The 14,447-nt window shown below is 37.1% G+C and overlaps 1 protein-coding gene across 1 annotated transcript in view; it reads right to left on the reverse strand.

The window, feature by feature from the left end:
* ZFAND3 (zinc finger AN1-type containing 3) overlaps positions 1 to 14,447 on the reverse strand; it is a 135,962-nt gene that overhangs the window by 6,316 nt on the left and 115,199 nt on the right. The window lies entirely within an intron of this gene.

Consider the following 14,447-nt stretch of genomic DNA (forward strand, 5'->3'; position numbering starts at 1 on the left):
TCTAGCTTACAAAGGAAATCAGCTTTTTTCTTCTTTGTCTGTAACACTTTGTAACAGGGAAGAAATTGCCCCAAATTTCCTACTTCCAAAAGTAATGTTAACTAGCAAATAAGTAGTATTAAGATGATACAATAGGGAAAAGAGTCACACAGTTACAGGGCTCATGCAGCCCCTGCACACAAAATGAAGTATGGTATTGCCTATGCTGTGATATTTTTCCTGTCTGATGGTACAAAGGGCAACATTCTGCCTCTTACTTGAGTGCTTTACATTACTGCTGCTCCTGGAATGCTCAAAAGATATAAACCCCACAAAACTACAGTACTGGAGAGATGGAAAAGGATAAAAATGAGTGAGCGAATGATCGTGCATATATACACAGACACATATTTATATATATAAATATGTGCATGATGTATTTCAAGTTCCTGGACTATAAAACATCAACTGCAGGAGAGAACGACAGGCTGCCTTTATATTAGGGTGATTGTTAAAAAAAATGAGAGGGAAGAAGTATCACATATGGAATTATTTAAAAAAAAAAAAAAAAAAAAAAAAAAGGAGAAAACCCCCAGATCTATCTTTGGTCTTTGTTTCAGTGGCACCAGGCTATGAAAAGACATGACTATTATCTGTGGCTGGCTTTGAACTCAGTTCTAGGAACAAAGCAAGAAAGGCAAGTTTTCTGTATTGGTATATACAATTCAGAAATATGGATGGAAGCATGCAGATTGAATTGATATGTATCTTGCCCCTTGTGATCATTGCCTCCAATCTCAGTCTGGGTCATACCACACTCAAATGTGACAAATACCTTTCCTGAGGTGCCAAAAATTCAAAGTCTGATTGTTAAAATGAAAACATCCTTGGACTGTCGTTTCAGTACTGAACAGGCATTTCACTCAATTCTTTCTCACATGGTCTGAAAGGCTTCCCTTACTTCTTGAAATAAGATTTCAAATTGCTGAACCAATGTCCACTGCAGATACAAGAATACATAAACTCCTAACTAAATGAGCTCAAAAATCAAGTTCATCAGCTTATCTGCAATGAATGTGTAAGAAGCAGATGCAAGAAACCCTACAGATATGGACTGGGCAGGAGATATCTCAGTCCTTTCTATATAAAAGCTGTTTTTTAAATCCTGATGGTTTTACAGATCCTTTCCAAGCATATGTAGAAATGCTATCTAATACTATCTAAAAGAGATCTTGAAAATTTATACAATCTTCTACACTGCTTCAGCAAGACCCTTTTGACATTTTTATAAATCTAGTAAGAAAGTACATATACAACATGATTTATCACTTTTTTGAAAATGACCTTTCAAATGCCCCATCTCCTCACTTTCTACAAAGCCTTCTGCCTCTTGCAGACCAGCAGAGCTTCATGATGTTCCTTTCCACATTGCCACCCCCAAAACAATCTATTCTGTCCTTTGCTGTACCTTTATTTCTTCTTTGAACACCTTTTAGTTCTTTTTAGAGCATGTTTTCACATAGGAAAATCTGTAGTGTGCGCTACATTTATTCCATGTGACACATTATTTATCTTTTTTTCTGTTAGTCAAGCATTTTTTATGTAGAATTTCCATAACTGTCCACAAAAGAATGATTTTCATTCTCCCAGAGTACGGGAATAGCATTTCTAATTTCAGCAACTAAATAATCTAAACCTGTTATTAATATATACATATTTAAATATGTACTGCTAATTAGAACAGATAATGAAAGAATACCCAAGCACATTTTGAATGTTACTAAAATAGTTTTGCATATATTGGCTGATCTTAAGGAAGGGGGGTAATTCTTGTTGAATTAGCAATGCCAATCTTCTGGAGCTCCATTTTCAAAAAGAGAATTCAGATCTTTAGTCTCATTGTTTCAAATGCCTATGACACCTTAAGGATTGGAACTTGAATTTTTGTAGGTTTCATTTTAAATTTAAAGGACTTTCAAATATTGTTATATAGTAGCTAATTGAGTGACAGTAGATCTGAACATTTTTTCATGTAGTTCAGAGTTCAATTAAGTTTTTACTGCTATATTCACTCCTTGCTTCTTCATTTCTTGGAAATCAGAAAGGACATTTTGTGGTTTACGTGTGCACAAATGGCTGATGTCATACCAATGCCATTAGTTTTTACAACAGTTCCATTATCAGCTTGTGTGTTCTGGGGCAGAAGAACAATATACGTACTAGTATTTTGATCCTTAAAGCCAATCCATATTTAGAGGTGAAATCTTTTCTCCTGAAAACTCTGCTTTTATAAAGTAAGTTAGATAAATGAACTCTCGCAGTGCATTTGCTGTTAAGTTCATTATGGGATGGTATCAAGTATAGGTTGTCTCCTCTACAGGAATTTACTGAGAAATGTTTCTTTTAGCACACTATAACTAAAACACAAAATAAATAATGTTCTGCTAGGGGAAAGAGCATTGGAAAAAGGAATCCACTGCCAACTAAAGTTTGTTTACTCAAGTCATCAACCAAAAACATGCCAGACTTCCACTCCAAGTGTAGAAGATTTCAATCTATTAAATGTAATAATACATCTCACTGCACTGCAATTTTTGTTTTCTGATGTTAGAAGTAAACTATGAATCACCTACTCCTCAGGTCTCCAATGTAAACATCTTGGAAAAACATTATGTAGTGCCTCAAAACATCTGAGCTCCTCTGAGCACCCCAGAAACTATTTCACAATACATCATCAAAAAATTCACTTCCATTTCATCATCAGAGCACAAATGGCTAAAGCCATAAAGCAATGCACTGTCTCTTCCTTATGGAGGAGTCATTCAAAGGAAAACTCAAGATTACATACAAGCAGCTGTAAAGTTGCTTTCATCATTTCTGGGAACCTCCTGGGAAAGGGCAGCTGGAGAGGACAGAAAACAAAATAGTCTCCCATATTCAAGACAGAGACTATCACAGACCTCCAGTTTGCTGTGATGATGAAAAATGATGGCATGTTCTTCACTGGTACATTCAAGAACATTGGTTATGGGAGTATGGAATGACAATAAGCAAATGCTTCAACTCAAACCTACACTTGATTCTTAAGTTTTAGTTTTCAAATTCTAAAATCAGTAAGCAACTTAAATACCAATAAAATGATATGTGAAGATTCAGGAAAAAATCAACTAAATGGCATAATAATTCACAACACAAAGTCAGATTGCAATTTTTGTGGGCCCTTGATTTTATCTGAATTTCTTTCTTTCTGTTAACTCAATAAAGAGTAGTCAGACTTTCTGGAATGTGACACAAATGCCCAGCAATTGGATTACTGCAAGCTACTACCAGTGGAGAAGCACAGCACACTGGTGGGACTACTCTAGTGGATGTCCTTGACCAGGCATGGAGTTCCAGACTTTGCTAATGTACTGCTGGAGAACTTCCCACTGTTACATAAAATATATAATAAACATAATGATCCCTATTATGTGAATAGCATTGTGACAGAAAGGAAGCTCCTTTGTCTCCCACCCAGAGATTCTGGTCCTGATCTCATTGGTAAGACACGCAGAAAGCTGCTAAAAGAAGACAGATTTGTTTGAGTGCACAGTTTGAAAAGTGGTAAAAGCGCCAAACAAGCTTATTAAAGATTTACACAGATTACACATTTACAAAGCGACTTTAAAGCACTTAAAAGCATCTCTATTGGAAACATCTTGATGTATATTACCTAAAAAGCTGTTGCCTGCTGCCACAATTACCCTGATATTCAGTATATTCATACTTTCGTTTTTCAAGAATAGGGAGCATATTTGGACTCTGCCATACAGTGCATGCGTCACATGGCTAATTAGGCAGCTCCATCTACCACAGAAAACTGAACCTCACTTATGCAGAGGTACATTTTTGTGCTTCTGAAAGCTAAGCCATTCAGGTATCACTGCTGACAGAAAAAGACAAAGCCCTTCATTGCCAAGTACCATCAGTCACCTTAATTATTCACACTAGACACTTATGTTTTCATTACACACACTAACTGCTCTGAAGGGGTTTAGTTTTCTATACTACAGTGACTCCTCTATATTAATTCAAAGAAACTCCCACTAGTAGGTAAAAAAAGTGTAGTCAATATTGCCATAAAAAATTAGAGATTCTGGTACTTCAGAATCATCTTACCTGCCCACTAGTATTGGTATTTATCATTTCCATTCCCAAGGCAAAAGGCAGAAGCTCAAAACTGTCAGAATTTGCAGCTTACACCATTTTATTTAATAACCAACCTTTGCATAGAGCCCTATACAAAGCCTACTCAAAAGTAGTCTTAATAATGACATAGAGATAATTCTGAGCAGAATTCTGTGCTGTGTCCCTTGATTTCTTTACATTCTTCACAAGATATTTTACTTCTCTTGCAAATTTGAAATTCTAATCAGCAGATGTTCAAACAGAATTGAAAAACATCTTGTAACTTAAGAGTTGAAGGTGCTGTAAAAATTCTCTACCAAAGATATATTATCTAACAAGGTATATGTGAATCTATTTCTGTGCAAGAACAGATTTGAACATCTCTTTCAAAGATGAACATATCTACAGGGTATCACACAGCACAGCCAAACCAGGCAGATTAGCCAGCAGAGAAGATTAGCTCATGCCGCGATACATGCTGCTGCAGCACTGTCAAGAATAATTGGACATCATTCTCTGGAAGTGTCTAGTAATCCCCAAAACAACATTTATGTATCTCCCCCATCCCTTTATTATACTAACAATAAAGCTATTTTTAAGAAGTGTAGGAGGGAAATATTTTTTCTTTTTTTAAAGACATGAAATAGGTAAGAAATAAATGGAAGAGCTGAACAAATAACTACGAAGACACAAAGAAAGATCCTAAAGGCTTGCGCATAGAGTAACTCAGAAAACCCTCGCTCTCTGGTTTTCAGTATAATCCAGCTTGCTCCCCTAGTGTTCTGCAGATTGTTCAGAAAGAACATGCACTAATGGAAGGACGTGAAAGAGCACTATAGTCCAGACTAGCAAAACGTCCAGTGCAGCTTATACGCATCGCTGTTTTACAATATAAATGTATTCTAGCTTGCTGATACCTTGCATAATTCTCCTTCTAGCATATCCTCTAATTACCTCTTCTGTGTCTTCTGTGGGGAATGCTCTGCAGTGGCATTGTCAGCTTTCATTTCACACCTCAAGGAAATTTCGGTTTTACTGACATTTTCTACAAAACCAAACCAAACCCCACTAAGCTAAACTATGAGTTTTTATAAATAAGTGAGCTAAACTCTTCTGTTTCTCTTTCCCAGCTTTGCAAGTTGTCATGGACTTTGATTAAGTCCTAAAGTAGTTCAGAATAACTAGGTTGGGAATCTTGGTTGTCATTCATTTCCAAGGGGAAATGGCAACATTATGGTGAAGCTTTTTACCCAGATAGATATATTTATTAAAAGTCCACAAAACATAGCTTCAGGCAGTCCTTTCTATCATTTGCACTCCAAGATGACTGGATGGGGAATATTAACCTCTAAGTGCTCAAAGTTAGAAGTCTCTATGTATCAATGCGTATTATCTTAAACATTGCTCTCAAGGCAATTCAGTTCCACGTTCCTTCCCAAACAGCACAGTTGCAAAAGATTCACAAAACATACAGTAGGAAGAAGTGTACTTCTCCTATTAACTTATTTTTCCAACCATTTGCTATGATCACTGCAACTTACCTTTCAATATTTTTTCTTTATACAAATCATTGATACTCCCGACTATCAAAATGATCAATAACTAAACCAAAGAGAGGAAAAGGAAAGAGTTGGTGTAAGACACCTTAGAATGTTTTGTTTACTCTGCCAATCTGTGCCCGGAACTGGATGTGAAACTTGGGACTTCCACCCTGCTGTTCAGTCAGCGATAATCTCAGGTTTCATGGTGGAAGCACGCAGCTCTGTGGTATCTCTGATGCTACATAAAAGTTTATGTCTGAGACTCAGGGTGCTTATGAGATGCTACAGATTCATTTTGTATTTCTACTACTGGGTTTATGCTTAGGAGTAAAGAAGGAAACAAACATTTTTTTTTTCCCCCTTCTTCCTCTATTTTTTTTTGTCTGCCACAAAGAGGATCAAGCAATACGCATGCATTTCCATTAGAGGAAAAAAAAAGCTATTTGTGAAAAGAACTGCCCAAGAAATGAATGGAAGAAATTGTATATAAAAGAGAGAGAACACATCTTAACACTGTAACAGCCACTGGACAGGTATGGTTAAAGATTCTGCAAAAATTCCTTAAGACTGCAAGGAAAAGACTGTATTTCCAAGTTTAGTCACGTATAACCCGAGTTTCAAAGTGTCTTCTGTCTGTTTTCTTTAAGATCATAAGCCTGGGAAGCTGCTTTAGGGAGCATACAAGAGATGCAGTTCTGCACTGTGGAGACTCTGCAAACAAACTACATTTTATCCCAATTTGTGCTAATTTCAAATATACTTCCCTATTTATCTTACTACTTGCTCAGAAAGCTGTTTTTTTCTTACATTAAATGCGACACAAATTTTGAACAGAGAATTTATACCACTTGAGGACATGCTGTTTTTTAGGGGGTTGTTTTTGAATCAAAAATTCTTAGGGAGGTTCTACATAAGACACTACTCTATTCCTTGACTTTGGAACTAAGAATAAGAACTCAAAATAAAGTTTCCTCCTGTTTCTTTAAAGACAGTGTATTTAGAGTGGGAAAAATTAAGATATGGCACTCTTGACTAGACTCAAGACTTTTGCTCTAGGAGATACTAACTCCACAGCATTAGAGAGCTTGTTCAGGAATAGAACTGAGGTTTTCAGATTATTTCTGAATTTCAAAGAATCTAGTAAGTATAGTAAGCTGCCACTAGAAAATGTTTGCTGTGGGTCAGGTCTGACTGAATACTGCAGGTCTCAGTCAGGACTGTATCTCAGTTCTGTCATGTACTAGAAAAAAATAGGTGGTTAAAATTTTTGATTTGGACCAAATATTTTTCTTGCTGTACAGAACTCATGGACATATGAGTAAATACTTCTACATCACAACTTCTTGACCCCACTACAGACTTGTGAGTTAAGGCCAATATCCACTGGGGACAGACTAACAGAGCAACTTAGGTTGATTAATCCCACGGATACACCATGCAATCAATACTCACTCCTAAACTGCTTTATACCTCAGCAGTCACTGACCTACACATTTCATCTGCAGGCTTCCCTTCCCATCTTACACAAACTGTCCTCAATTTCTCGTCTGAGATGCAATCCACAGCAGTCGGGCACAAGCAGTACTTGTGACACCACAAGCTGACTCACCAGCTAAGAACAAATGCTGGGTTACTGCCTTTGTGAAGTGTCTACAGAACTGGGTTCCGATCATGGTTCATCTATGGTAATGGATACAACTTGCCAGAAATTAGCATTTTAATTTGTCATGTAATCTGTCAATGTAACTGAAAGAAATATTTTTCACCAAAAGACCTGTGCAATTTTTGAAACATGAAGACAGGAAAAAAACAGACAAAACAACCAAAACCAGTTAGTGTTTAATTTAACAAGAGAATTTTTAAAGAAATTGCTCCCAACAACTTACAGCATCAACAGAAGTGCCAGACAGTGAACACCAATGACTGACTTGAGGGAGAGAAAAAGTTAGGGTCAAAATTAAAAGTTTAGACTTTAGGTAGGTGAAAAGAGTTTCATTTTTTGAAAAGAAACTTTCAAACTTTTGTGTGATCTTGCAATGATGTATTAAAGCTATTAAAGTAACACTGCTACCTTTATAATAGGAACACTCACTGCCACATTTAAAGGATCAGGAACACACTGAAATAATAACACACCTCCTTATCATTCCTAGTTTCAGAAGGTTATATCCTGCAGGATATGGAAGAATGAATCCAAAGAACAGAATACACAGTAAAAAGAATTATGCCAAAAAGGCCTCCCAGTGTACAGGAGTAGGCACGTAATAAAGTAGAAGTAAAACATGCTAACAGGTAACACTGTAGTAAATGCTAGTAGTACTGTAAAATTAGGTTTTCCATAGACTATACCAGCACATAAACATTTTCTTCCTGCACAGCTTATTTAGATTTCAGAAGTGTGAAATCTTAAAACAACATGTCCTGAGAAAGGGAGGGTGGATGACAGTTACCACAGCATCAGTGCAGGGATGTGTGCAGTGTTTCAACACTTTCAAAAGAGCTACATGAGAATTAATACTTCTAGAATTCTCTGCACCAAGCCCACCTCAGCTGATGCACTTCTCCCAGAAGCTGAGGATTTAATTAAAAGCTGAAGTGTACCAGTAACTTAATTAAAATAGCAAGCAATACTGAGTGATTCAATAATGTATGTGTATAATTGTGTTTAGCCCAATGAAAATGCAAGGCTTCTAGTAAAGAAGTGGAATGAAAAATGAAAGGGTCTATACTAACATATAGTACTTGTACGTTGCATTATTTCTAACAGTTCTCCTGGATCCTGCATGTATTTTGACTTCATCACATGCTGAATATGATTCCAGGTTTGACTTCCAGTATATTTCCTGATCTGTATTATTTATGCCTTGGGTTCCGGTAGCTTTTTAGAGGTTGCACCATATTGATCTCCAATCTGACAACAGCTAGGCTTGCTGGCCAAATCACTGGAGAGAAGCAGCCCTGTTTCTTTTAAACCTAAATAACAGGTATTTTATGTCTTCATTCCCTACTTACACCTTATGTGCAGGGTCCCTTAGATTACACGTTCTGCTCCATGTGAGTCTTCTATTCCTGTAGCCTCTTGCAATCTATGTCAAGAGAAATACCTCTTCTAACCACAGGAAAATAGAGCTCCATTCAGAAGCCTTATTTATAACATAAAGAAAAACAAATGCTTAAGAGCAACGTACACTTTCACTCCTCCTTTTTTTTTGGTGTGAACTTCATATAACATTCCCTGCTCCTGCTTGTTCAGAATATGGTAGGACCCTCCATACACCAGTTGTGCATATACTTGCAAAACTTTCATCCACTCAGGACTGTTTGACAGCTGTGAACACCTCTCTAAGTAACCATCTTCATTTCAATACATGTAAGATACAGTTAAATAAACACATTACTTTAAAAAACTTACTGAGTACTCCTCAGTGATTACAATATCCATAAATACAGTTTTTCAGCTCTTGAAACTTTCCTCCAAAGCCAGACGTATTTAGTATTAAAAGGTCCTGACACAGACTAATATTATTCTTTTTCCTTTTGTGAAAACACATGCACACTGATCTTTATGTCATTTCCTTAGAACATCCATCCAGTTTCCTCAGAACATCCACAGCAAGCTAGAAGAGAACAAGGTAGTCTCAAATCTCAGTATCTACCTTCTTATACCTGAATTATGCAATTTAGGACCACATGTGGTATTTTCCTTTAGCTAATATTTACTTATTTTGTAGGGGAAAAATACTCTAATTCCTGGAAAGAATCCTGACTTTCCAAACAAATTCTGACAATTCCTTTCAACACCCTTTTTCTCCTCCCAGTTCTTACGCAGCAATTGTTATGTTCTTTCCCCACCTCTTCCTGTGAACCACTTAGACTTTTCACCAACAAAATTCACTGGGCATCATTCCTCCCTACCTAAGCCTTACTTTATGGTCAGTTGAACTAGCTGGGAATGTTCCTTCAGGATTGGTCAGATTATTATGACATATTTTCAGGCCTTCTGTGTCTACCCGAAATATCAAGCACACCAGTAAAATCAGCACTTCAGTGCATAGCTATTTGATAACAAATAGACAAACACCTTTGATTTACTTTGAAGGGGACGTATCTTTCCTTTTGAGACCAGACTGCTGCAGCCTCTGGCTGACCAGCAGAAGCTTTCTGTGTGCACAGTCCTGGTGAAGCTGTAAGAAATGCCTATGAGACTCTGGATAAATAAGAACACTGTAAAGAAAGAACTTGGATTAGAAAAGGTAGAGCACTTCAACCTTCAAAAACGTTTCCTTTAACATCTGGCAGATAGATGGCTATTATCTTCATTTTTCTGATAAGAAAAAAACGACTCAAAGACTGAGCAAATAAAGGTGCTGAAAGAGATGGAATTAGAAATAAGGCAGTGCCAGATAGATTTTTATGTTCAAATTCACTAGGCCATGTGTCACATGTGCATACAAGGCAATTTGAAACTGTATCATCTTTATGCATACAGTTTGTTCTTCTGTAACCACAGTACAGGTAGGTAGGAAAGAACAGACATAATATGGCACCACCAACAAAATGCTTGGTTTTTACCTCACACTGTGGTTTCCATGCAAAACCCCCCTGAAGGTTATTTACTGAAGGACATATCACATCAGTAGTGCCAAAATAAAACTGTTTTTTGTTTTGTTTTGTTTTTAAAAGAAACATGCTAACTTGTTTATTGAAGGAGAACCTGGGGATTTAAGAGACTGACTGACCCATTTAAATTACTGACTGGGACTACAGGAAGGTAATAGGCTCGGTATACATTACTAAATCAACACTGCCAAACCTTAGGTAGCAAGAAAGTGAAAGAAATAAAAATGAGCACATGCTGTAAGAAACCCACGTTAATTGAACAAGCTGGGGGAATATACTGCAGTCTCTTCAAAAGATATTTCATGATTCCTAATTATAAGCTGAGCATGAACTCCATTTACACTTTTAAAGCCGTGGACAGCTTTTCTAAAATGTAGATGCTAAAGCACTTTTCTGGGTCCTACCCTTGGAACCCATGATGCACCAATTAGTCAGCTCCTTTTAACTGTGTAATTTCCAGTACTTTCAGAATACGCATTACTCAGAAAGAACAACATTAGTTAACAGCTCCTATTCCCTATTACTTTGAATTAAAAGTTTTGGAATAACATCTTCTTAAAACAAAGGAAAACAAAAAAACCCTTGGAGTTCAAATTCAAACTTCAATAGGTTTTGTGTTGTGGTGGGGTTTTTTTAATACTTGCAGCAACATAAGCTAAGATGCTAGCCATTACTGATATGGCTGAAGCAAAAGCACTATTCTGGGAGCAAGTCTCTTAGGAGAATGGACAACAGAAGAGCTGAATATGGTACATCTTAAGGGCTAACAGTAAGGCTGGCCAGAATTGTAGTATGTAACCACTTACTAATAAGATTTGTTTTTCTTTCAATACTTCTTACTGAACTGGTTGACTCATAATCTCCAGAAGCAGTGTGTGTATTTCATTTTAATCAATGGAAGTACATCTGTTATACATAATAAAGCCCTGAAGCCATTTTGGTTTATAGCAGATAAACCTTATCCATCTAGAAAGTGAATTTACCAGCACCATTACAAATTCTCCTTGACAGAAAGAGATTCCATGGAAATGGAACCATGATTTACTATTTTACCAAGTTTTAAGAGAGACATTAGTCCAACATATGTTGGATGACTTTGTACAAAGATGTAGCAACTTATCTACACAAGTTTGTTTCTTTCTTCCTGTCTTTCTGAAGATTATTTCTAATTAACTGAGTAAATCAAATCATTCCAAATTTATTTTGGCACTATCCAAACAAGTGCCTCATCTCCTGTGTTTATGAACCAGGAGCTCTATTACACAATTTAAGAATCTACAGCTGTTTTTCTTCCACTTTTCTGATAACTGAATCACAGTGAGACTCGCTGCCAGTTATCTGTAAAACAGGTACAGTCCCTGCTGTGTGGAACCATTTAATTTCTGCTGGCTAACAGAAATGTTCAGTGCTTGACAGGAGTCTGTTCTGTTCTGCCTCTTACTCTCTGCTTAGGAGAAGACCAAAACAGAAGTAAAGCAACAATAATACTGGGAAAAGAATTTCAACAGGTTATTCAGATTTATACAGAACTAAACTGAAAACAGGGAAAATATGCACAGTAACTAGGAAAGAAATTTATACTCTTATTAAGGAGTAGTCTGTGCTGGGCCCCAACAATGGGCTACACTCTTAATTCCATGTGTTCAGCAGAACGAGGCAGCACTCTGGCTAACCAGCTAACTTAGACTCTTGTTTCCTGGCTCAAAATCTTACTGCTCTGGAGGTCACTTGTGAGCAAGCATCCCTTCAAATCAAAAAACAGACAAACAACAGTACTTGCCAACATCAAATTAAAGTTGCAAAATACCACATTTTGCTTTCACCCATGCCTGAAGTCAGCACTCACTGCAGAGTGCCCCCACAAATTGCAGCAGCGAATACACAACTTTTAAGTCAATCTGAATTCTGAGAAATTGTAACTTATTACAACACAACCTAGGCCAGGAAAACTCCAAGAAAATCTTTCACTTCCACACAGGCAAGAAATATGGCTAACAACTGTTTGATCAGAATGAACCAGAACTGAGCAATTGTTTTTTAAATGTGATCAAACTGGAAGGTTTCAACGTCTTCCCATTCTATTAAGCATCTACTCTGGCCAAAGAACACAAAATAATCAAGATTCCTATCCCGGAAGGACACAAACAAAAGGGCAACCTCTCTCAATGGCACTACTACTACTGGAAGGCCCACTTTGCTGACCACTCCACTGACTGCCAAGAGGTTCTGGACAGGTGGAACCTGAAGCACAGACGTGCCCATTAGGATTGGCCTACAAACAGTAAACTATTCTGCTGCAGAACTGGCACACTGTATTAATTTTAATTTGATTGCTGGCTAGATGTGGACCTAACATGACAGATGTTAAATTCCTTTACTGATCACCTAGAATATCTTTGTATCTCCCATGCAATTCTAAGAGAAAAACCACTGCAGACTTCTGTGTGTTGGCTTTACACAACAAGTGGTACCAGAACCACTTTTTGCTGTAAAATACTAAGACTCTGCCATAAAATTAAGCTATTATTTCCGTGCAAATAATCTCTCTGGATAAAAGTTTATAGAGCTCAGTGTCTTGTAAAACTGTACACAACTTTATTTAATAACAATGTACATCTGGTCAAGTAATTAAGACCAGGCTTAGAAATTTATAGTGCAATTTGCAAATAATCAACCTGCATTTTTCCAAAATACATTTCCAGAACTGTGTTATATAGCTATTTTCACTCACAAATTCCCTGCCCCTAGTTTTGAAGCAAGTCTGTGGTAACTACCCAGTTATCACACCAATGAGATAACAACTTAATTTTCAGATCAAGGATCAGAGGCAATTGATTTTGGACTGCTTATAGAAATGCTGTAACGGAGTGTAACTTGAAAGAATACAATTCCTGCAATTCTTTGATGATTAAACTGCCTCCTACATCTAATATTAAACAAACACATTATTTCAATACAATCATTTTCCATCGTAACACACTGAACTACTGAAAGGTCCATCCACCCCAAACTAGAGAACATTGCTGTCTGGAGAACATGCCTACTGTACTGTCACCTAGAAACATTTCACAGGAAGCTGATTTTGTGCTAGTCCTGTTGATATAAAGGTTATCCAGTCAGAGGCACAAAACGAGAATTAATTTAAAAATTTCTCTTTCTCACTGAACCTTGCAAAGTGCATCAGCAATTAACAATTCCTATCACTTCTCCCAGTTTGCTGTGTGAAAAGGCTCAGAACTCGTCTTACAAATTGCTCTTTTGAAGATCAAAGGGAAGCCGAATTTGTCTGTGTGTGCTCTGGATGAGTTTGTAATTTAATGGAACTTTCAGAGGAGGCTTGGCAGCGCACTCGTTTGACAGCCCCAGGGTACAGGATTCAGGGGAGCTCTGTGACTCTTCCCTTCTGAGTTCCTTCCTTAGCTTTAATTGGCACCTCATTAGAAATTAATGAAAATGACATCCTCTGTTCTTCCTGCTCCAGGCATAGTATGCTACAAAAAGGCCCATCACAATTCATAACACATTCAATTTATATAGCAATGGCTCTTAAGCATTATTTATGAGACGTGAATTTCTTGTCAGCAGTTAATAACTTGAACAGAGCGGAAGAGGAATGAAAAAAGGTCTTGAGAGTCTGCATGTATGAAAACAAACAAATCTTTCTACATCTGAAAAATGTTGTGTTTGAATTGCTGGAACTCCCTTCTCAGTAGTGAATTGCTTTTCTTCACAGCAGAGCCCTGCAGCTCTGTCAAATCTGTCTAAAATTCCATGTAGTGTCGAGGGAACGAGCTCAGCAGCATCACCTCTCTCTGGACAGGTCTTACAGGAGACAGTAAAGCCAATATAACAGTCTCTCAAAAATCTCTGAATTGGTGTAAAGCAGTAGCCCACTCTCCCTGTTTGCTTTTCAAAAAAGCTGTATCCCAGTTATTTGGATCAAAATTTGCAAGCATGTCTACATTAAAATATTGTTCACTATGTACATATTTTTCTTTCTACTATGTCTCACTAAAAATCTCACGGGAAGAGTTACCAGGACAAATCATCAAAAAAGGAGATGACGTCCAGTACTTTTACCATTAGGACAAGAAGATGTGTATTTTAACAACAGTTTTTCAGATACAGCTTTGGAGTATT

Source organism: Myiozetetes cayanensis, unplaced genomic scaffold (assembly GCF_022539395.1).
Source record: "Myiozetetes cayanensis isolate MyiCay16 unplaced genomic scaffold, myiCay2020 scf2-11, whole genome shotgun sequence".
Lineage (NCBI taxonomy): Eukaryota > Metazoa > Chordata > Aves > Passeriformes > Tyrannidae > Myiozetetes > Myiozetetes cayanensis.